This window comes from Corapipo altera, unplaced genomic scaffold, assembly GCF_003945725.1.
Source record: "Corapipo altera isolate COAL_440 unplaced genomic scaffold, ASM394572v1 44, whole genome shotgun sequence".
NCBI classification, from domain to species: domain Eukaryota; kingdom Metazoa; phylum Chordata; class Aves; order Passeriformes; family Pipridae; genus Corapipo; species Corapipo altera.
Genome location: NW_020884880.1, coordinates 3,983,826 through 4,007,682, shown reverse-complemented (window position 1 = coordinate 4,007,682; position 23,857 = coordinate 3,983,826). Strand labels below are relative to the sequence as shown.

Below are 23,857 nucleotides of genomic sequence, written 5' to 3'. Positions count from 1 at the left end.
TATCACACTTTGCTATAAGCACATTCTACTGTGTACCTTTGTCTTGCAGCTTTATTTCATGCTATTGATTTTAGAGTAACCATGCCCCTTCTCTCCAGACCAAGATACACCGCAGTACCTGTCACTTACCTGTCTCTGCACCAGCCTGAATGCTCACTAGACTTCCCCCTTTTGCTCATTTATATACACAACTATAAAATCCAGTGTGGCAAGCCCAGAGCCTTGGTGTGTGAGGTCAAGGAGAGGAAGAGAAGCACAACAGCAGTGTCACAAGGACTCCGCAGACATCATATGTGAATCAGTCTGATCCTGCTTTCTGCCTAACCAGGAAGGAGACCTGTGCCTGCAACCTGAATTGCACACCCCTCTCAGGACCTCTGTAGTCACTTGTTATGACAATAACACATCCACACAAGTTGCTTGAGCCTGTTCCTGGCATAAAACAACCCCAAACTAGAGAGGTGAAAGTAACCTCTTCTCCATCCACTGGCATCCCAAAGGCTGGAATTTTGCCTGGAGTGTGTTTTTCTCCCAGGTTCTTTTACTGCCCTGTACTAAAGTACCTTCAACCAAAGCAGACTCAATAGTACATTTTACTCCTTCATTCCAGCGAACAGAAGCTGTCCTGAGCTGAGAATATGTCAAGCTTCTCAGTCCAGAACTCATCTTTCACCCACACAGTTGCATCACATGACAGAAGGCAGATCTATTACAAGGTATTCTCCAAAACAGACAGCAGGTCATCTTTGCAGGATGGTGCAGTCCCTTGCAGGCATGAAGGATCAGAGTGCACTCAGTGCTGCCTCACTGGGAGAGGTCCTGCCCTTGAACCCTACTGCTATCACCAGATCTATACCCCTTGGCTTTTTCATGTCTTGGCCTTCATGCCCTCCAGAGCTGCAAGAATTATTTTTCTTGAGATAACATTTCAATCTTTACCCCTCTTTTTCAAAAAAATCTCCAGGTTAGACGCGCTGCAAGCACTACAGTTTCTGTTTCTTAATGCTGTCTACACTACCCCTTATCCTCCACTTATTTCCCATCTTCTGGTGCAGACAGAGGCTGGGGATTTGTTTGAGAAATTCAGTGAGAGACGCAGAATTGTTTGCTGATCCCAAGCATCTGGTTCCCTGTGTACTTGAGCTTTTACCTGCTCCCAGTTTTGTGCACATAGTTTTGTCTCTTGTCCTCTTTGCTTGTGTTGAGCAAGGTCTTCATTGCCTCTGCTGTTCCATGCTTCTGTTGCCCCCTGGAGATACTTTCATCTATGAACCTTCACAGCATGTCACACCCAAAAAGCACAAATTCTTTCGAAATTTAGGCTTCAGATCCCTCAGCACCTAACTCTTCTGCAACACAGCTGAAAAAACCACAGTTGCAAGCTCCAGGAAGGGCCTCAACACCTCAGCGCATTTCCAAGTGGCACTGGGAGCCAGCTGGACAGGCGTTCTGCTCTCTGCAGCCCCAGCCGTCGCACACCCCAGCTGCACCAGTGCCAGCCCAGGCTGCTCCTTCACTTCCCAGTGCTTGTCGTAGATTGACAAGTCACTGCTGTCAAGATCAGTGACAATAAGAAAAGCAAAAATGACAGACTTTCAGACCTTAACATTACATGCTTGACTTTTGCATCCAAATCTTGACCTATTTTTCAGTGGCTGGACTGAGATTACAGTCAGTCCCTTGCTCTTTTCTTAGCCCTACTGTCTATCACATGCGTATATAATCACTTGATTACAGGCTATCTATAATAAGAACAAACTTCTGTGTTATAAACAAGAAAAGGAATGAAACGATATAATTTCTAGTATCTAAGGAATATTTGATTATTTATATAAGTGAAACTTGTAACCTTCCCCACCAGAAAAACCTGTCATACGATGCTTTTATGCAGCTGTGGGATAACAGTGTTGCTTATAAGATGTACTTACACATAACACATCTAGCATAAATGTTTGCTACCCTAAGATAACCTGTTAACAATTAGAGCATCAGATAGTGGCAGATGTACTAAAATTATCCAAACAGTATTTGCATTAAGAAAAGCTTGATAATACTTCTTTTGATCCTCCTGGTTTGCTGTCACCTCACCTTCCGCAGGTGGAATCCCTCTCTCGCCCCTCAAAGTTAGAATGAGTCTGGATTGGGCCTACTGCTCTCCTGTTATTTTCCTGATATCTTTCTTCTCCATCTTAGAGGTTTGCAACAAATGGTAATCCTCTCTCCCATCCTTAAAAGCACATTGAGCTAAGCTGACAACAAGATATTTTCAATTTGGATACAAAAAATGTCCACACATGAAGTTTTCCAGCAATAGCCGTGTGTAACTACACATTCGGAAGACTTCATCATAACTGCCACAGGAATACCTGGGATTAAGCTATTGGATTCTCATCTATTCTGATTCCATCTGACATGAAACACCATCCAATACATAAAAAGTGCAAAATTCCCACATACTGGGAAGAAGTCAGAAACAAGAAACAGCTTTGCACACTATTTAATGTCTTGTTCATAAAGGTATTCTAGACTTCCACACCAAGATGAAACAAAGTAAGTAAAAATATATTTATATATGAGACAATAGCTAAGCATTTGAATGCCATATTTTTTGTTATCTGATGGTGTAAGAAAAGTGCCCCATTTTTCAAATAGAATCATCAAATCATAGAATCACTGAGGTTGGAAAAGACCTTTAAGATCATCGAGTCCACCATTAAACCACATTCCTAAGTGCCACATCTATACATCTTTTAAGTATCCCCAGGGATGGTGACTCCACCACTTCCCTGGGCAGCCTGTTCCCGTGCTTGAAAACCCTTTCCATGAAGAAATTTTTCCTAGTATCCAATCTAAACCTCCCCTGGCACAGCATGAGGCCATTTCCTCTTATCTCTTGTTATTTGTGAGAAGAGATCAACCCCCACCACACTATAATCTCCTTTCAGATAGAGAACAATAAGGTCTCCCCTGAGCCTCCTTTTCTCCAGGCTGAAGAACCCCAGCTCCCTCAGCTGGTCCTCATAAGCCCTTTCACCAGATTTGTTGTCCTTTGGACACACGGTTACGGTATCTGGTCAAAAGTGATTCGTTTAGTTTAATTAGCCATGTAATCTATTAGCTAGAACCTGTAGTTTTATTTCTAGATTTATTTCTATTTGTACTTTTTGACATTTATATCTGGGATGCTGCTGTCCCTATGTAGTGCTAAACTACCTGTGAAATATTATTTCATGGATTGGTTAATTTGAAATTAAGTTCTATGTTTGTTTTTATGAACTGATAACACAATCCATCTCACTTGAAATGCTGTACTCAGCATGGAGGACACACTACTTGCTGCATGAGCACAGCTACTAGGAGTCAACCACCTGATTTTGTATAATTATCCGAATTGCAATTGCCTTGTGTCCCTTGGATAAGTTAAAACAGACTTGCCATAAAATATAATAATTAAAATCAGACATTAGAGATGTAGTCTGCAAGCATTTATGTCATCTGTCATTACCAGAAACAGTCAGGATTGGTAAAGCTTGTTAAACAACTCCAATATGTCCTGTACAATTTTTTAGAACACTGTCTGAAATGGAAAAAACACAAGTGAACAAGTTTTTGGTAATCTGATATCCAGCTATTTTGTTTGACCCTAAAATGAAATGGTTTGTTTAATACTCAAGAAGGACTACCTTAAATATAAGTCAATTAAATTATGGAATGAAAGACTGAATATGTTTTATTTATCTGAGAAATCACCAAAATTAATTAGACAAAGCAAGCTTTATATAATTGTTCCTTTAAAGGAGCTGCTGTGCAAGCAAATCATCAGAAAAGTAGATGGAGTCTTTTTTCTATAGGAAATTCAAATAGCACTGGGCAGTACTTTTTCCTTTCCACGCACCTTTATTTTCTTATGTGGGTGTTCAAAACACAGACATCAGTTCAAAACGAAAATCAGTCTATAGACCACAGCTAAATACAAGTCATAAACTGCTGCATTGCATCAGGGAACGTCTGTGCTGCAATGGGAAAATAAATGACTTTGAGCAGTAAAAGCTCCAGTGTGCAAGGGCTCCCCATGTCCCCTCCCAGGCACCATGCAGAGGAGCCGGATGAGCCACAGAAGCAGTGATGTGGTGACCTTGGAAATGGGGCTTCTTCCATCTCTCCAAGGTTCCCTCCCAGCTCTGGGCATCCACACTGGCGCTCCCAGCAGCTTTGCCGGCACACCTTTTGTCCTGGAACATGGACCCACAGCACTTCTCCATATGAGCTGAACTTCAAGGGTGAGGTTACACTGAGTAATCAAATGACGAAAGATAGATAAGGGAATGACAGGACAGGTATTTTGGCTTTTTCTTCCAAGGCCTTTGTGGGATTTACAGCTTGTTAAGAGAGGACATATGTTGATCGATATTGAAGAGCTACAGCTACTTAACTAGCAAATTTCCAGAGTTTCTGAAGCACAGGTTGAAAATCAAAGTGTTATGAGAGCAAGCATCCTTCAGAGCTGCTCTTCGACCAAGCATGAGTCAACACAGTGGTTTCAGTCATGAAAAAATATAACATTTATAAGAAACTGATTAACAAAACACACCATGTGCATTCATCTCTCTGAATAAACTCATCTGAAATCTAGGGAGGAAAGTAATAATTCCACATTTTTATACATCTTAGTATCCAACTGACACCAGGTTCCCTGTGGAGCAATCCAGCCCACCCAACCTGACAGATACTGGTACACAGTGGTTTAGAGCAGCAGTGAGAGTACTTCCCAAAAGAAATGAAATTGCAATGAATCACAATGATGAATAGCCTGGGGCAACAGCTCATCCTGTGAAGGACCATTCTAAAAAATGTTTTTCATTTCTGTCAATAAAATATTGTCCCGTCAGAAAGCACTGATGAATGAGTTATTGTGGATATGACCCATCTCTGCAGAAAGATGAATCTGCCTTTTCCCAGGGAACACAGCATGAGGCTTAGCAAGCCCATCCATGAACCCGAGCATTTCTGAAGCACTTTAATCCAGACAGGCATGCAGAGCAGCCTCTGGCTGGCACAGTTTTAGAAGAGCTGAGTCACCAGATCCCTGTGCAGTGTGCTCCCAGAGCCATCGGAACCATGAGGTGCAACAAAAATTTGCTCATATATGAAAAAACAATGGGAGCTTTGGGCTATAAAACAAAGCAAAGGGCTATAAACCTGTTTCTAAATGAGCTAATCAATACAAAATCAGGATCATAATTTCTAAGAGCATGACAAGGTTTCACAATGGAAATTAGGTCAGATCCATGTTCCTCATCTTAAGCAGAGGTTACCAAGAATCTATTTAGAACATATATGCCATTGTCATACATTTAATGAGTAAAGCAGATTCGTAAAATTAGACTGAAACAGGGAAAACATGATGCTTTTAAAGACTGGGCAATGTTTCATACAGCTCATGTGCCACTGAAATCATAGCAAAAAACCAGGATGAAACACAACCTGCTCATGGCTGCACTTATGGAGAACATTCTCTAACTAATTTGAGGCAGACTAGATCCTTTGAATCTATAATAGGTTGGGGCAGTCATTCTCATCTCTCTGGTAAACTCAGGTTTAGACAGAAATCAGTGGAGATTACCAAAAATGGAAAAGGATCGGCCTGATTCTGTCTCAGGACAGGAATGTTGGACAAGTTGTTGCCTTTAACACCTGCACCCCATCTAACTCTGTAATTAACAGTCAGTCACTACTGTCTTTGGGTACAATTTCACAGCACAAGGTCTTTTGTACCTTAACAAAATGTTAGCACTTCATTAATGTTAACTGCATTTCCCAGCAAACTTCTAATATTCATCCACTTCTCATGACAGCCCATACTCTTTTGTTTCTGGGTGTCCTGGCCAAGATCCTTGAGCTAAGAAGTAATTAGTGTTTTCCATGTCTGGAAAGATGGAATTTTGGAGAACTTAGCATCCTTCACACTTCAGCTTTGGCAGAGGAGAAGGAGGTAAGATCACCTGCCCACCCTTCAAGCATCTATCCCAGCACCGGCTTCTCTCCCGCACATCCTAACAGCACAGAAGCATCCCAGTGGCATCCCTAAAATTCACTGGATGGGGCCTGTCTTTTCTAGTGATGCAGCAGAATTTTTAGATCCATTTGAAAACTGTTTTCTTTCTTTCCAAAGACCAGAAAGACTCATGTTTACAGTGGTAGCTAATTGTGCTTTCATAATAATCTCATTAAAAATTTATTTTACAGTTCAGTTACTAACAAAGGGATTTGTACGTAAATTTGAACTCTTAAAGTTTTGGGATTACTAAGGATATATAAAAGGTACTATGCGGGTGAGCTGCTTTTGCAGCAGTACCTACCAGCTGATATCAAATGTAATTACAAATATTTTCGAATTTTGCTGCTAAAAAGAGCCTTCCTCATATGTTTTTACCAATAGATGATGACAAAGTTTCTTCCCTAAGAAGATAGGCTTGGAACCCCAAGCCTCCTGCAGCGAAGGAGTTCACCTGGACGCGTGAGTGCTCCAGCCTGGCTGCCTCACGCTGTTGGGGAAGCTGTGCCAACAACAAGGGAGCTGTGAAAACGGCTGTTGGCAAGGGCAGAGACACTTGCAACATCCATGTGATTAATGCAAGCCACGCTTGCAAAAACAGATGGCAAACCCTGACCTGCATTAATCACATTAAGAAGGGGAATTATTTTGCCTGTCACTGTGATTAGGCTGTGTCAGAAGGAAACCTTTTCTATGTTGGCAGTTGTTAATATTTACCAAAACACTTTAAAGCACTATTTAACTGAACTTCATTTCACTGTGAATAAGGCCATCTCTCTTGCTCTTGTCACCCAATTGCCCGCATCATCCTGATACGGCGGCTTTTGTTCCCCAGTTGCTTGAGGGCTTGGGTGGTTTTTTTTTTTTTGCTAGTTATGGAATTTTTAATTATTTTTTTTTTATTAAACACAGTATTGAGCCTTTCTAGTCTCTGAATTGTTTTCTTGTGCTGTAGAAACAGGAGGTAACAATGGCATACAAGGAATCCTTCACAGTGTCTGTGTTTTCCCCTGCCTACTTAGGGGGACCACATGGCTCTCAAGAAAACAAGAATTCTCTTTCACACAGACAAAAAAAACCCAAAACAAAACAAAAAAAAACCCCAACCAACCAAACAAAAAAAACACCAACCAAAAAAACCCACTTGAGGTCTGGTTCCATGCAGAAATGATAAAGAGATTTTTCTGGAAAGAAAAAAAAAAAAGAGAATATAAAGAAAAAAAAAAGACACATTAGGGAGTCCTTAGACAAACCAGTGGTCAGTGAAGCAGCATCAGTAGGAGTTTGAATCTGAATCTGCTGCATTTCAGTCCTCAGACCCCTCCCTCCCTCTCTCTGACCTCACCACAATTAAAGCAAAAGATTTTATCTCAAGGGATGTCCTTCTGTAGGGATCTTCATCTTTAGCCAATCTACATTTTGTGATGGAAAAATGTTTCATGTATCAAACCTTCAGTTAAATGTAATATTTCCAGGAAAAAAAGGTTTTTTTAAATCCAAAACTATTCTGAATCAACCTGGAGACTTTGCATCCATTCAAGATTTTAATTTTTGGGTTTTTTTTTCATTTCAGCATTCATCCATTAACTTATCAGGGATAATGGAGAGCATGTTGCTTCTTGTGTTACAGTGCTAATGTATTGCATTTATCAGATTTGGTAATTTTCTGTTTACAGGAAGCCAACATTTACCCATCATTAGTCTTTATCCTTTTCATCCTTTTGCAGTAAGGAGTGATCTGTATTTTCTCCAGTGGAGCCACTGAGAATTGTAAGCCATACAGCCTTGAATCTGATATTATTCACAATGGGAACACTCTCTCAAATTAACTTATTGGAGAGAAATGTAAATCAATTATGTTTACAGCTCTCAACAAACAGAATTAAAATGTTCCACCAGTCTGCTTCGAATTCCTAATCATTTGTGTGATTAACCCGGTGTCTGGGATTTGCAAGAGAGTATGAGATGAATTGGTTTCTCTTCATTATCCAAGATAGTTCAGTTATTCCTGAGGTGTCCTAACAAAACAGGCAGCCAAGTAAATCCCCCCTTAAAATAATTATCCATCAAGAAATGGATAACACCCACTCCACAGGACCACTGTGCAGCATATATGCAAGTCACAAGGTCATGCTCTTGAGACAGGAAATGTAGCAAAATCAATCCCAGGCCAAGAATAAACACATGACCAGCATGGCTCAAGCCTACTCATAAAGGACTGTGAGTGAAAGCAAGAGAACTGGGTGTATGACATACAGAAATTCAATTTTTGAAAATAATGAGAAACATCCAAAAATATGAAGCGCAAAGTGCCACTCATCTCCCCACTACAACATTTTAATACTGTTCTCTGCAGCAGCCATCTGCCATTGACTCCATTTCATTCAGACCAGTACAATAAGGAGGTTTTCATGATCCCTGGGGTCTATCTGCTTTTGAGATTACATTAAAAGACAATCCCTAACCCATATATGTGATTGATTCCTGGCTCTGAAGAGCCTTTTGAGGCCGGAGGGGTCTGCCTTACACCACAGGTCCTGCGTCTGAGTTGACAGCCATGGGAATTACTCCAGCCTCCCCACCCCTCTCCTGTGCAGAGCAGGGATGTCCTTGGGGACACTTTGCCACTCTCTACAATTACTTGAAAGGAGGTTGTAGTGAGGTGGAGGTCAGTCTCTTCTCCCAAGTAACAACTGACAGGATGAGACAAAATTGGCTTAGATTGCACCAGAGGAGGTTTAAATCAGATATTACGAAAAATTTATTCACAGAAAGGGTTGTTAACCACTGAAACAGGCTGCCCAGGGAACTGGTAGAGTCACCATTCCTGGAGGTATTTAAAAGATGCGCAGATGTAGCACTTAGAGAGATGGTTTAGTGGTGTGCTAGTTGGCAGTGCTGAGTTAACAGTTGGACACAATGATCTTAAAGGTCTTTTCCAACCTAAACTATTCTATGATTCTGTGATTCCATGTCTGAAGGAGACACCGTGTGTTTTTCAGACATGGCCAAAAAAATACCAGGCCTGGAGCATTTTACCTTTTGTACAGTGAGATATCACCATTTTTGACATTATTAGCACTTTCCTCTTCCCAGCATTCATGTGGAGTGGAAGCTGCCCCATCAAACAGATGGGAGACTCTGGCAGAGGCCAAATTCTAAGCACATGAAGGCTCCCTAGGGAACTCTCTTCCACAGAAACACATTATTTCAGGAGATTCCAGCGTGCTCACGCTGACCAAGAGCCCAGACAACTTTTCTGACAGGCAATGGCTGGGTCAGCTCTGCCTGAGACATCAGCCCGATGCCACGTAGACTGTGCTTGCTCCACTGCATGAAGAATTTGATCAGCTGGGAGGGAAAGGACCAGCCTTCACCCAGAGAAGAGATGGGCCTCCAGAGCTGCAGGACCCCAGCACCTCCTGCTCTCCAGATGTGCAGGCTCCCATGGGACAAGCACTGCAGGCCCCTGCACCACAGCAGTTGCACAGAGCAGGAGCACTGTTCTTAGAAACAGCAGGCTGTGCTCAGCAGGCTTCATATCCACCTCTGAATTTCAACAGCCCAGATCCTTCACATCCTTATGTAAATCTCTGCTCAGTCTAGACTGACAAAATACGTACCTTAGGCACAGCCTGCACTGATATCCACAAACCCGGCATTTAGTGGCTTGACACACCAATAAAGTATCACAATTTTTATTCCAACCTTATAATCAGAAAGTCAGAATTACAGTCAATGGAATCTTTTCTATCCTCTGTTTTAAAAGGTCTAATTATTTTATTATTCAATGTATGTACATGCAGATAAGTAATAATTATTCTGAGTATTATCCTGCATAATAGAGCCTGTTAATGCTCAGAGATAATAGCGCAGAGACAGCTCATTATGCCAATTTGTACAAAAATAACAGAATTATTTTTTTCTTCTGAACAAACTTGTTCTGGTTTGATAAGAGGAAGTTTCAATCACTTCTTTATTTGCTGAAAGATTAAACTATAAGCAGCCAGTAAGATGATTATTATTTTAATGATGAATCACCACATGCAATGAGGAATTAGCCATCCAAAGGATTTGAAGGCGAATTCATGTAAGGCTATACATCCTTAAAATAAGGATGATCCTAAAATTATTGCACATCTGTTTCTAAACAGCCTTCTTACCGGAAATGTCACTTAGGACTTTGTCCTGCTAACAGCTGAGAAAACTCAGATGAGCATGGAGAGGAGGAAATGGTGATATTTTCCAGTATCTCAGTTTGAGATGCAGAAAACCAGTTCAGCCATTGAAAGTGTTTGGTTTCACCAAGGCCGAACTTGTACCCTGAAGCAGGACAACTGCAACACAGGAGGTGGCTTTCCTGGAAAAAGAAGACAGCTTTACGCTCTGATAACCAGCTGCCTGGAGTATCATGGTCTCTGGTGGATCTAGCAGCCTGCTGCCCTCAAAGCGGGCATGGAAGGGAAGACCTCTGACAAAGCATGTGTTTTGTTTTTCCGCTCCTTGTTTTTTCATCACCATTGATCCAAGCCCTCATCATTCAGCTTCTCCTTATCTACTCCCTTTCTCCAGTTTTGCCCTGAGATAAAAAACTCTGTGAAAAAAGCAGAAAATATAAACCAAATTAAACCAATGCTTGCCACTCTTGTCTCTCTTACTCCAGTTTGGTTTTTCCTGCCTAGAGGCCATTGGCATGACATGGCCCATGGCCACGGGCAGGGCCACTGTGAGACCAAAGATTCAGTCCAGGGGACTTGAAGGATCAGCCAGCGTCATGATGCACAAGTCACAATGCCGGGGAGACCCCGCAGGTTGAGATAAAAATCCTGTTTCTGATTAGTATCCTAGTCTGTCTGTCTGTCTGTCTGCTCAAAAATGTGACATTTCTGTCTCACATTTTGCTACTACTTTCTCCCCATTAATGGTGTTTAGGAGTGGCTTTGAACCCTTCCCACTGCCTGCCCTTGCTCTGTCACCTCCCTAGACTGGCAGGGGCCCTTGCAGCACTTAAGCAAGGAAGGACTCAGGGAGCCCTCCTGGGAGGATTCAGGACCTGTAGCCCCTCAGTGATACCCACAGGTCATGTGGTGCATGGCCTGCAGCAGAAGAGCAGCCTGGTTAACATTAACAACAGGAAACCACCTCCATCCCACACCATGTGCTGCCTTACTAGTACACAGAGCTTCCCACCAAAGGCCCCAAACTCAATCTCGTCTGCCAACCCCTTGCCTAAAATCCCCACTGAGAGATCTCTAGGGACAGACCTGGGCTCACCCACGCCCTCCAGTTGATGGTTGTTTTCTAATCTGTATAATTATATCAGAGACTGACTAAACCTGGGGTTTGAGTGATTGTACAAGTACTAGATTTATCTTCAGTTTGCATACAAATATTTAAAAAACTCTTTACACCCAGCAAATCTCCAAAGATCTTGTTCTGCTTCTGATCAAGTACTGAGGAAGAAGCACTAACATACTCTGCTCCCAGGGGTAGTTTTCACTGGAGGATCACCAACCACAGCATCCCCACAAGGTCCCCCAGGATGTCACATCAGAAGGGAGGCAGTGCACTCCCCACCTCACAGAACGACATGGGGATGGCTGGCTCTGCAGCTGGTATCTCCCCCAAAGTCTGATCTGCCCCAGAATTGTGGCCTGGGAGCAGGGCGTGGCAGGGCTGAGCAGCAAGAAGGAGACTGACCCACCACCACCTCCTTTTCTTGTGGAATGGGGCTGCCAGGGGAGGGCCAGAGGCTTTGGAGAGACAACTTACTTTCAATAAAGGAAAATAAGGCAGAGAGGAAGAACTAAAATAGAATCTTCATGGAAAAGGAAGACTTTAATTTCAAGCTTTTTTGTCTTGCATCCCTTGGAGTCTGTCCTGCAGTGAAAAGAGAAAATCACCACTATATTAAACACAATTTCATAACTCATTTCTGCTTTTGATGAAAATTCATTCATGGCATTTTTTTCCTGCACCAGCATTTATGCATGTGCTCTGGGATTGGGAAGGTTCCCTTTAACCAAGTGAAATATTGTTCTTGCCTCTAGACAGACATTACAGATCATTGCAATTTCTGTCTTCCAGCGGAGGAGCCTGAGACTGTGAATTTGTCTGCAGCTCTGGTTTTTTTCTACACGAGCTGTGTGAGGGTGAGCAATGAGCGATGCTGCTCCTCGGCCATGACCTGTCCTGCTTTCACTGGAAGCCCAGGTCGGTTCTCAGACCAAGGTGCTGACACCTCTCCTTCACTAACATAAGCAGCAGAGGCCTGGCTCTGTGGGTGCAGGTGAACTTTGCCACCTTCTCCCCTGTATGTGGGGTTTAATGGAGGAATGACGTTTGCCCTTGTCCTTGGTTCCAGTTAGTGGATGACGATGCCAGTAGCAAATCTTATTTCTACAGTGCTGATGGGTTTATTTTCCATGGATTAGAAAGGGCATTTTTATCATCTGAATTGCATGAGCCAGCAGTACAATTCACTGGAATTTAGTACCTCTATAAATATTTCATAGAAAGATGCCAAGTACTATAAATTGTTTCATACAGCAGCTCCCAACACCACAGAAGCATGATGTACATCAAAGGCATTGGAAGGCCTGTGGTCCAAAGCCTAGGAAGAGCTGCTTGTCCCATCTATTGGCAAGGGGAAGAAAATACATTAAAAAGCTTGTTCAGACAAGGTATTCACCAGCATGCCAAGGCTCCATGACAGCTCTCAATTTTCATGCCATGCAACCTGGGCAAAATGTCATGGAAAGAGTAGCAAAAACCTTTATTATCTATGGCAGAGACTGAGTCTAGCGACAAGCCCCATTCCTGGGAACCCCAGACATGCTGTCTGCCTGCATCCAGTCCTAGGCATGTAGCTTGGCTGGGCCTGAAAAGGGATGCTAAAAGGGTTTTAATTTTCCCTTTCTGTGTGCTGTAGAGAGGCAGTAAGCAGCTGCAGGCCAATTCAGCTGATCAAAGTCCCTGTTTCCTACTCACAGAGGGATTCCCTCTTAAGATGTTCCCTCTGCTACTCGAGCACATATTAACAATGTCATGCTGTTATTGGTGAAGTCACCTTTGATTATGATCCAATAAGTTAAAAGAACTTTGCAAAGCTGAAGAACATTTCCTGTCAATCAAACACCCAGTTAGAACTGATTTGAGAACTTCATTCTATTTAATTTTAGAATGTGAGCACATACCACTGGGTGGTGGGAAAATGGACCTGTCCTAAGTATCTTAAAATGACAGTTTCTTAGCGTCTTTGTCCAAATCTTACCAAAATCTTTCTACTGGAAAACTTGAGCTCAAAATGGTATTATACATTGCTCCCAGGATGTACAGTAAAAAGGAAAACTCATTTGGGGCTTTTCATTACAAATGATGAAACGCAACTCTTCTGCTTTGGCTTTTCCTCTGAGTTAAATTACCACATTCTTGTCCAGTTCAGCTATTCCAAATTGATGTTGTTAATTGGAAGATCATCTTGGAAAAGAAATTAAATGCATTTTTATGTGCACTGAGGTACAATAAGGTTTGTTCAGATTCATCTGTATTTCAGCTTGCTTTTCTTGTCCTTCTCGTCATAGAAACATAGAAATCCTTAGTTGGAAGGGACCCACAAGAATCATTGAGTCCAACTCCTGGCCCTGCACAGGACCATCCCTAAGAGTCACACCATGTGTCCAAAAATATCATCCAAACACTTCTTGAACTCTGGCAGGCTTGGTGCTGTGACCACTTCCCTGGGGAGCCTGTTCAGTGCCCAGACACCCTCTGGGTGAAGAAACACTCCCTAATATCCAACCTAAACCTCCTCCAAACGACACAGTTCCAGCCATTCCCTCGGGTCCTGTCACTGGCCACCAGAGAGACTGACCAGCAGAGCACCAGTTATGCTGTTAGCTGCAGAATTTGTATGGGGGGACTTTTCCCAGATAGTGAGAGAGAGGGAATCAACACCTTCACTACAAATGGGTGTAATGCTGTGTGACTGACACATGTTGCTGCATCGCGGGCAGGAACATGGCACACACAACTGAACATCTGCAGCCCCTGCCTGCTGCTCACTGGCAACCCCTGCCCAAGAGACTGGCAGGCAGGGAAAAAAAGATCTAGGAAGATCTGACTTTACAGAAAACCAGAGAGGTCTTCCAAGCATCTCTTGGTACTTTCAGGTACTTTCATCTGAAAAGGCCTCTGCCAAGTGCTGATCCATCACACAGAGCACCAAAGCCACAGCAGAGGTCTTGGTGCCAGACACTGGCTCGAACTGTGGGGTCCAGCTTTCCTCAGGCTCAAGATTTCTCAGTCTGTCCTGGGAAATTCGATTTGTCTACCTCAGGAGGCAGCGGTCATTGATGGATCTGAGCTCCCCTGTGCTCAGGAGTGCAGCACTGCCTGTGTGCAGTGTGCACTCTGCATACCTGTGGCAGGTTCATGGCAGTAACGTGGGACAATTGCTTTGATTTTGGCACAAATACAGCAACACAGCCCCATATTTTCAGGGGACTTAGTACAGTGTTGCCTTCCTGATCCCACAGTGGTGGGATGGTCAGTCTAAGGAAGACTGGCACTGTATAGTGTTAAGTCCTACAGAGGTAAATGTGCTATTTCCTACCTGCTGTTCCCAAGCCTGTGTCTCACCTCCCAAAGCTCAGGAAAGTTTTTTGGGTCTCATTTGGCCCATGCTACTTACTCCAGTAGCCTGCTTTTAAAACTGCAATGAGCAAGTAAGTTATGAGATGTTTTAACCTCTTGCCGTTCACGCAAGCCTCGGGTGAGACTATAGGATTGGAATTGTAAAACTGAGTAAGGGAAACATTTATCATTGTTGCTATGGAGACTGGAGTTTATGTAGCAATGACTTGTTCTGTTTTTTATCTCCTGGATCTTAGGCCAAAAAAAAAAAAAAGAAAAAGAAAAGCCCGCAAAAGAATCATGGACAAAACCTCTGGGACATGAGAATACAATTTGAATGATCTCTCAGCAGTATTGCAAAAAAAACCAAAGATGACAGGAATAGGGAGAAAAAAGTCTTTGTGTGTCAGGACAGTATCTTTCTGCAGAAAAGGAACTAGGAAGAGGCTAGAAAATGAACTAGGGTCACAGTGGACACAAGAGCAACCATCAGTTGCAGATTCTTTGGGTCATCCAGTGTCCTCTGTCCAGAGCCACTGCTCCAGCCGCACAGCTCATGCACTCTGGTCATGGTCAGATGCTCAGAGAACAGCATAACATTTTTTAACAATAAGGCCTACCCACATTTTATCTGTATTATGCGTCATTGGACAACAGGGATATGGAAACTGGGATTTTACCTTCTCCTAGATGGCTGTGTATGATATCTTCCCTTGCTAGCCCATTACCTGAAGGAAAATCTGCTGCAGGAACTGTATGGCAGTGTAGTAAGGAAAAAACATGTACCTGTTCCTTGTGGGCACATGATCAGCACGGGTATGATGACAGTATATGAAATCTGTACCAGGCTCTACTGCAGACCAAAGCATGAAGCGTGTCTGATCACATTGCTACAGTAAATAGATTATTTGCAGTATTTGAAAGCAGCTCTGAAGTTTCAAAAAATGACACATCTTAAGCGTAATAGATTGCCCTTAAAAAAACCCCTACATATGCATATCAGAAAGTGAGGTTCTGTCAGACTAAAGTTATTTTGATGTCACAGAATTTAAGCCTTGGAGTGGAAGGACAGGGTATCCCTAAGACAGTGGTCAGACAGGTTTCAGAGCATTGTGGAAAAATATGCCTTTTGGTTTATGATCATTAAAGTTCTGTGCTGAAGATGCAAAGAAGGTGGCCGTGTTACCCCATCCTTGGCCATTCAGATCCATTAGCATCCTCTTCTGGTTGTCATGAATCAGGACATAACTGAATCCCTGTCCTTTTCCACAGCAATGCATATATAAGAAAGATATTAAGCTATTGGAGAGTGTCCAAAGGAGGGCGGTGAAGATGGTGAAGGGCCTTGAGGGGAAGCCGTATGAGGAGCAGCTGAGGGCACTTGGTCTGTTCAGCCTGGAGAAGAAGAGACTGAGAGGAGACCTCATTGCAGTTACAACTTCCTCGTGAGGAGAAAAGGAGGGGCAGGCACTGATCTCTTCTCTGTGGTAACCAGTGACAGGACCTGAGGGAATAGCCTCAAATCATGTCAGGGGAGGTTTAGGTTGGATATTAGAAAAAGATTCTTCACTCAGAGGGTGTTTGGGCACTAGAACAGGCTCCCCAGGGAAGTGGTCACAGCACCAAGCCTGCCAGAGTTCAAGAAGTGTTTGGATGATATTTTTGGACACATGGTGTGACTCTTAGGGATGGTCCTGTGCAGGGCCAGGAGTTGGACTCAATGATTCTTGTGGGTCCCTTCCAACTCAGTACATTCTGTGATTCTGTGTGCTAGTCCAGAAACAGCAGCCCACCAAGCAGAGATTCTCCAGGACAAGTAAATCAGATGGAATTTGCTCCTCTGTTTTCTTTTTCACTGTTCACATGGGCTCTACAAAGCTGCACCTGGCTCCCAAAACAAGAGGCACTCTAATGCTGTTTCTTTAACATCTACATAGCCTTTTTTAAGAGCAGCCACGTTGAGGGCATATGGACTTGTGTGCTAACTGACATTTAAGAGTGGCTAATGGCTTTGAGAGCAAAAAAAAAAGAAAACAAAACCAAGAAATGAGATGACAGGGGACATGTTACAGGAATTTACTAGTTTGATCCATAATGTTGAACTGTTGTAGGAATTTTACTCCATATCACAACAGAAGCTCACTAAAAGTGAGACAAAACAAGCAAGGAATATCAACCTGGAGAGCCAAGGGGGTACTCAGAGGCAATTCTGTAAAAGCTATTTAGATGTTATTGACATCCCACAATGTGTATAGCTATTTTGAAACCAATTTTCAGCAAGTTTATAGGCCAAAATATAATTCCGCCCATCTCAAAAATAGGATGAACTCTAAAAGTCCATGTAAAAATCAGTCTCAAAAGGAGACTAAAGGAGCGTCTGAGACAAACTCTAGAGAACTGGAAGGGGAATCTGGAATATCATTTAAATCCCAGAGTGTCTTCAAATGCTAAGTGCAAATTAAGAAACTGATGCTGGCTCAAAGTCAGTTCTTGCCTGTCACTGGGAAGCACGGTGCTTTTCCTCTGTCGTGCAGACCAGGCAGAGCAGGTCACGCACAGGCTGGAACTGCTGTCTCTTCTGCTCTTCCTGCAACAAGTCTTTGTATCTCATGGGTGATCAGGGACTCAGATGTCTTCTGAGAGAAGATCCCAAACTTTGCAGGATGAAATCTGCTTTGCTAAATTTATTTGAACAGTGATAGTTAAGCTGTGGCATGAATTTGGAGGTAAGTAACTTCATCTTGACCCAGCTTGTATTCTTGGTTATTTCTATCAGGTTGGGGTAGTGCTTTTGTTTAATTCTACAAAGTTGATATTATCTCCTGGTATGGAGTACAGGTGATCAGCTTTGCTGTTCTTCATAGATTAGACTGGATATTAGGAAAAATTTCTTCACTGAAGGGGTGGTCAGGCATTGGAAGAGGCTGCCCAGGGAAGTGGTGGAATCACTGTTCCTGCAAGTGTTCAAAAAACATGTAGATGTGGTGCTTAGGGACATGATTAGTGGTGTTAGGTTAATAATTGGACTCGATGATCTTGGAGATCTTTTCCAACCGTAAGTAGTTCTGTGATTTGTTCTGCCTTTCACTCTGCTTAATTCATCTCTTTATTACCATAAGAACTACTTGATGAGCTAAAAATACTAGCTATTTCTTTTCAAGTTCAGGTGATGGTGAGGGTTCTTTAGACCACTACAAAAAAGTTCCTATAAGCAACTAAGACTTAGAAATTTGAAAATGCCTGGCCTATATGCCACAAAAATCAACAAACAAAAAGGCTCAAGAAAATTAATAGTTATTTATTACTCCAGAACATAATATATTTAGTGAGATACCTGTGCAGCTCTTTGCATCACATGAACCTTATGTATGATTTATAATCACTTCTGGGTCTCATTATTACCACATAACCCTTCTATTAAAAAAACCTGATAACTATGTAATTAGTGATGGTACCGTCATTTGTAAGAGCAAAATTTTGTTCCCTGCCTAGAGGGAGCTGGAGAGAGCTATAAACATGAAATATCGATGCTACCTGTGGGATTAAATTGCTATTTTCCAATAGCTGTGATGCTTAACAGAATATTGCTGTAGCATGGATGTTTCGGGAATACGAGGCATGATGCATAGCTGTGATTAAGCTAAACCACACTTTCTGTCTTTAATTTGGCTTCCCTCTAAATCAGGTATCACTGGGTATTCCACTCTTGCAGCATCCTCTGGGGTCCAAAGGAGTACATGTGCTGGTGGGAGCCAGGGAATGTCCTCCTATGGAAAGGGGGTACCTGTCCCCAGGGCCCTTCCCCATGGTCCCCACTCCTGGCTCCTCCCCAGGCAGTGTGACCAGCTTCAGGGGGCTCAGGGCAGCCATCTCCATCCTCTGCATGGTGAGGAAGGGCAATTCTGGCATTGCACAGCAAGCCAGAGGGAAATCCTGATGTTTCCACACCCGTTGTCCTCAGCAGGCTGAGGTTTGGACTGCAAAGGATTCATTTCTTCCACATGTAACACACCAGCAAAGCATCTCCTGAGTGCAGGGGTGTGCCCACAGCTAGACTTTTCCTTTCCCTTGGGTGGAAACAAAATGGAAGAAACCGAAAATTGCATCAAATGAAATCTGTTCCCAAATGTGTTTGTTCTGACTGGTTTTTCCAGTCCCAAGGTGGCATTTCTTTACCAGAACTGTTTGCTTTTCAGCTGAGAAAATGGAACTGGCTTGGAAAAAAGACAGTCCTTAGCTCTTCCCCTTCGCAGATAAGAAACCTGCTTACAGTTTGCAAACCTGGTTAAGATTATTAAAATTGATGCTATTCTACTGCAATGTCAGAAGCTTTGGGAAGCTCAGGACCCACTGCACTGGCCTCTGCACTAAAGGTCTCCTCTTTGCAAATGAGCAGAGGCTTCTGTCATCGCTCTGAGGGATCTGTGTGGCTTTTCTGAATTATTTTTAACATACCACAGAGAGGATTAGGAGGGAACCTTTGTACCATCTGTCCTGGACTGCAAGTGAGCCTTTCCGGAAATTACTCAGATTCTTTGGTGTGAATAGGCTGCTTAGATGTTGTGTTTTTCAGCCTCTGGGCACTGCACAGTGCCTGTAACACCAATATTTTAAAGAGCATGGCCTTAAAATGCCACATCTTTAAATAAAAAATGAACTTTGTAATGAACATTGGCAACAAGCCCCAAACATTTTTTTTTTTAATGATTCTCACTCCCTGTGCCAACAAGTACCAAGTATGCAGCAACATCTGCTGCATAAAAAGCACATCTGCTCAGCAGGTGGAGAGGAGGCAGGAACAGGGATCGCCTTTGGAGGGCATAGTCAGGGGTGGGGATAAACAGATATAAGAGGCTGCAGAGGGTGTGAAGAAGCTTTTGGTACAACTGCTCTCTGAGCATCCTGCTGCACGTGCCTCTGTCCTGCCTTGTGCCATCCCTGGTCAGCCTCTTTCACCGGAGGAGAAGGCTTTCCCAGATGGCCACATGCAGTTTAAACCCCAGTCTGGTTGGCAAAGCCTGTTGGAACATTGGCCTGTCATCCCCTTGGGCTATTTACCAATTCCTGACATCACCATGCTATTTTTATGTGGGTCCCTTGTACAAAGGAAGAGCACAGCCAGTTTCCATTGCTCTGGCAGACTTTCTGTGCTAAAGATTCTGTACAATATTCCACTACAGCAAAGCTAAGTGAAATCCTGCCTTTGTTACAACCCCAACTGTGTATTGCCAGCTTACAGTCCTCTACATGTTTTATTGCTTTTGCTGTTAATCTCTGAGGATAAACACATATCACTACTTTAGATTCTGTAGTAGTTGTTTCTCCAGTCACAATTAGAAATAGGAACCTTTTGGGGAAAATGTTAAATATGTTAGCTCAATTAACACATGATTGAAATTTCACTTCAGCCCTCAAGGAACGTAACTGGCATAAAACAGAAGGCTCATCTGTGCTGGAAATGGTGTTGCAAATGGTGGTATTTCCACAAACTACTTCTTAGGGTTTTACAGTGGTAATACACAGTTGTCTCTATGTTCCTCAGCATTTATAACAAGTTGACAAATATTCGGTAACTAAAGCTCATTTTATTAAATGAAGATACTTGTTTTATAGTCTCAAGTTCTAGATTTGAAATTGTTAGAGAGCAGATTAAACACTGAACTCCCCAGACACGCGTATCGATTGTGCAGGATCATAGACCACGTAAATAAGCTAGTTGAAACACCTGACATTTACTCATAACACACTGCTACAAGTGGAAAAACCATTCAGTTCTTAGTCATTTATACAATGAGTTTATACGCTGACTTATCGCTCTCAATTTCAATGAACAAAGAATACTTTGTATTTTACTTATGTAATGGCTGCATCCAAATGAAATTAAATTCTGTGATCTTCATGTGCTGTAATTGGTAGACAGAAACCACTGGAAAAGCTGGAATGACTCAGGACTGTCAAGGCTGTTCCCAGAGTAGAGCTGCGGACACTGAAACTGCTGAAAATGTTCCTACCAAAGGCAGTGGTTTTGCATCAGATACGTAACCTCCGTGAACAAGAGCAGACCATTTACAGCTGCAAATGTTATCACTTCTAACACCAACCATTTGATTTGTGCCAATCTTTGCAGCAAACTTCCTGATGCAGTTCAGTGGGGAAGACCTCTCTGCACCACCATTGCTCAGTGTAAGTCTCTCAAATACTGGCACACCAAGCCCGGTCCCACAGCAGGACATGGTGCAGCAGGAGGTGGTTCAGGCAGTTTTGTTCACCAAACAAGCCCTGCAAAACCTCTGCTGGTGCATCTATACCCTCCAGCAGGAAGCATTTACCTTGAAACCCTTTCCAAGAGGTGTGAAAATCAACAGTTAAGCTGGACAGCATTAGAGACATCTTCTGCCCTAGAATGTGAGCTGGTTTTTAAAGTGATTCAGCTTTCACCCTACATCAAAGGTACGTCGATCCTCCGCGGTTGCACTTGGAGTCAATCAGTCTGCTGAGAAATTCAACCTTCCCTCTTAGTTCAGTTATAAAAAGTAAAAATTAAAATAAATTATAACATGCAGGGAAAGGCAGGTTTCCTTCATTAATTGTTCAATATTTTTACCTAAAAGCCAGTTAAAATTTGGCCACTGACTCAGTGAATAGCCAGCATCTCATAAATACGTATCCGAGAAGAAGAAATAGAATGTTCGCTAATAAATCAAAAAGATTAAAGTTCAAATAGCTGAGAAATTTCTTCATAAATCCTACTTTCAATATGTTACATTATTAATTTATTTTTACGGAAGAAGTATGTCCCAATAGCTCTTGCTGGATGGACAGTTAAAAAAAGCGTAATAAAACACTGGAAGAATGACATTTTTAGTTATTTTTTTTAAGATGTATAACTTTGTATTTGCATATCAGGTAATTTTTTAATAAGACAGATTTCTGAAAATTCTTTACATGTTGCTAAGACTTCAGCTCGTGTCTTTTCCAGCTACCTAAAACTTCTCCTCCATCCAACTCCTAACAGCTGCCAGGCGATTATATAAAATGTTACCACAGATAAGGTTCAGCCAAATCAAGCAGTGAATTTTATCACTCTCTTTTAGTTCTGTAAGAGCCAAATGGATTTAAGATCAACAAAATATAAAGAATCTTTCTTAATGGATAAACTGAATGGAGAGAAGGCTTTTTAGGGTGGTAGGAGCTTTTCAGTGGTGAGCTGTATAACAGCAATCCATCCAACACCCAGAGAACACAAAAACTCTATACTCATTTCTGAAGTGATCAGAGCCATTTTTCATTTTAAGGTGAGTAGCATCTTTTTTTTTCTAAACAACTCTTTTGCTATTTGAAATAGCATGCTGCTTGTAGTTTTGAAGTATTTTTGATGGATGCTTTCCTTTGCTCATTGTCCTTCAATCCCAAGGTAAAATTCTCCACAGAAAGTATCCTATAACTCAAAAGTAAAGAAACAGAATCTGTGTCATTTTATCTTTCTGTGGCCAAGATGAGAAGCCCATTGTCTTCTTCACCTTCTTTAACTTGTCATTAACCACTCTTGTAAATTAAAGAATTTCACTAAGCACAGCAGTGTTGGCATCACAAAGCTTCTTTGGGGCCATTTGTGCCCACCACTTGCATAAGCCCTACTCAGATCAGAGCATGCCTTACTACTAGCACTGGCTGTCTTAAAACCAACAATCTTTAAAGATGCTTCATTCCTATTATGAAATTTTGGCTTTTATAAGAGTTGTTTTAAACAAGGCACAAAAATTGTACAAAATACAAGCCACCATGGGGAATGAAAGAAAAAAGCTGTTGGATTTACTAGAAAAGGGACTGCGGATGTTAAGATGTCTACCCTCACCTCCAACTCTAAGTCTCATTATATGCTTAAGTTTTTCATACCAAATAGCAATTTTCTGTTATTAATTTAGGCTCTAAAAATGTGCATTACAGAAATCAGTAACTGCATCACTAAATCTATTCAGTTTTCATACCAAAAATGATGTTTGGGTGTTGACAACAGAGTTTGTTTCCCTCCTTGACTGCTAGTACACGTTCCCGCTTTCCAGTCAATAACCAAGTTGCTCCAAATTTACTTCAAATGCTGCAATTTAAAGCACAGTTACTTTTATCAACACATATGATGAAACTTGTTAGTTCAATGAAACTAGAGTGCTTGTTTTGCATGTCTACTCATGTTGCATCATCTTGCCTTCCTAAATCTTCGTTCGCGAAGCCTAGCCATGATGAACAGATTTAGTGATGCAATTACTGATTACTGTACATCTGATGGAAGTGTAACAGAATACATCCTTATGTCCTCAACTCCAGAGTTGGATTAGATTTGTACAGACTTTGAACTTTGAAAAGAAAAAAGTGTAAGCAATGTGTAAATGGCAGTATCAGAGACTGATACTGCTTCAAGCTTCCTGGATGCATGTCCTATCTGCTTCCCACTTGGATGCTGTGGCAGGACCTAGGTACAGAGCAGACCAGAAAGGAGCTGCCATTCTCTCCAACCGTGCCCCTGAAGCACCAAGAATCAGGACTCATGAACCTCAGCCTCGCAGTCTGGGTGTCATCTCTGTCCTTCAATCCTATTTGGATTAGGTGCTTGAGGCTAAGGGATGTTCCTGCAGCTCAAGCAACAAAGGCTGGGGTACCAGAGGAAGATGCAGGAAAGCAAGCGTAAGTGTTTCTCACACAGGAGTCTTGCAATTGAACTTTTAATAGAAATGAGCAACCTGCAACCTACAATCTCATAAAAGAATTGGGAAGAGAGATAAGGGAGAAAGAAAAAGGCTGCTCCCTAGATTGCTCCTCCACCCCCTTAGGATCCAGGGGCACAGCTTTGGCGAACAGCATGTTGTTACAAACCGAGACAGATGGAAATGTGGTTACTTGTCAAAGCTGTTATCCCTCAAGAGCAAAGAAATTATGTTGTCCTGAAAACGCTGTGGGTAACAGACAGGGAAAGGTCCAGAAATAGAACAAAACTAATAATATAAAACTAGATTTGGAAGAAGAAATGAAAGCTGTCTTTTGCAGAGAAAAGGATGTGTTTTTTCTTAACAGATAAAAATCTTTCTTTAGTCCCAATAGTATATCTTACAATAGATAAGCATTGTCCTACTGAAGACTTAACCTATTAGAAATAAAATACTAATGTTTGTC

General features: G+C 42.1%; 1 long non-coding RNA gene across 1 annotated transcript; it reads right to left on the bottom strand.

Annotated features, from left to right (window-relative positions):
• Positions 1-333: 333 nt before the first annotated feature.
• Positions 334-23,822, bottom strand: LOC113945233. The gene is made up of 3 exons (XR_003527006.1): positions 22,968-23,822; positions 13,445-13,451; positions 334-343 (listed from the first exon to the last, which is right to left on the bottom strand). It is a non-coding gene; the product is annotated as an uncharacterized LOC113945233 (long non-coding RNA).
• Positions 23,823-23,857: the final 35 nt, after the last annotated feature.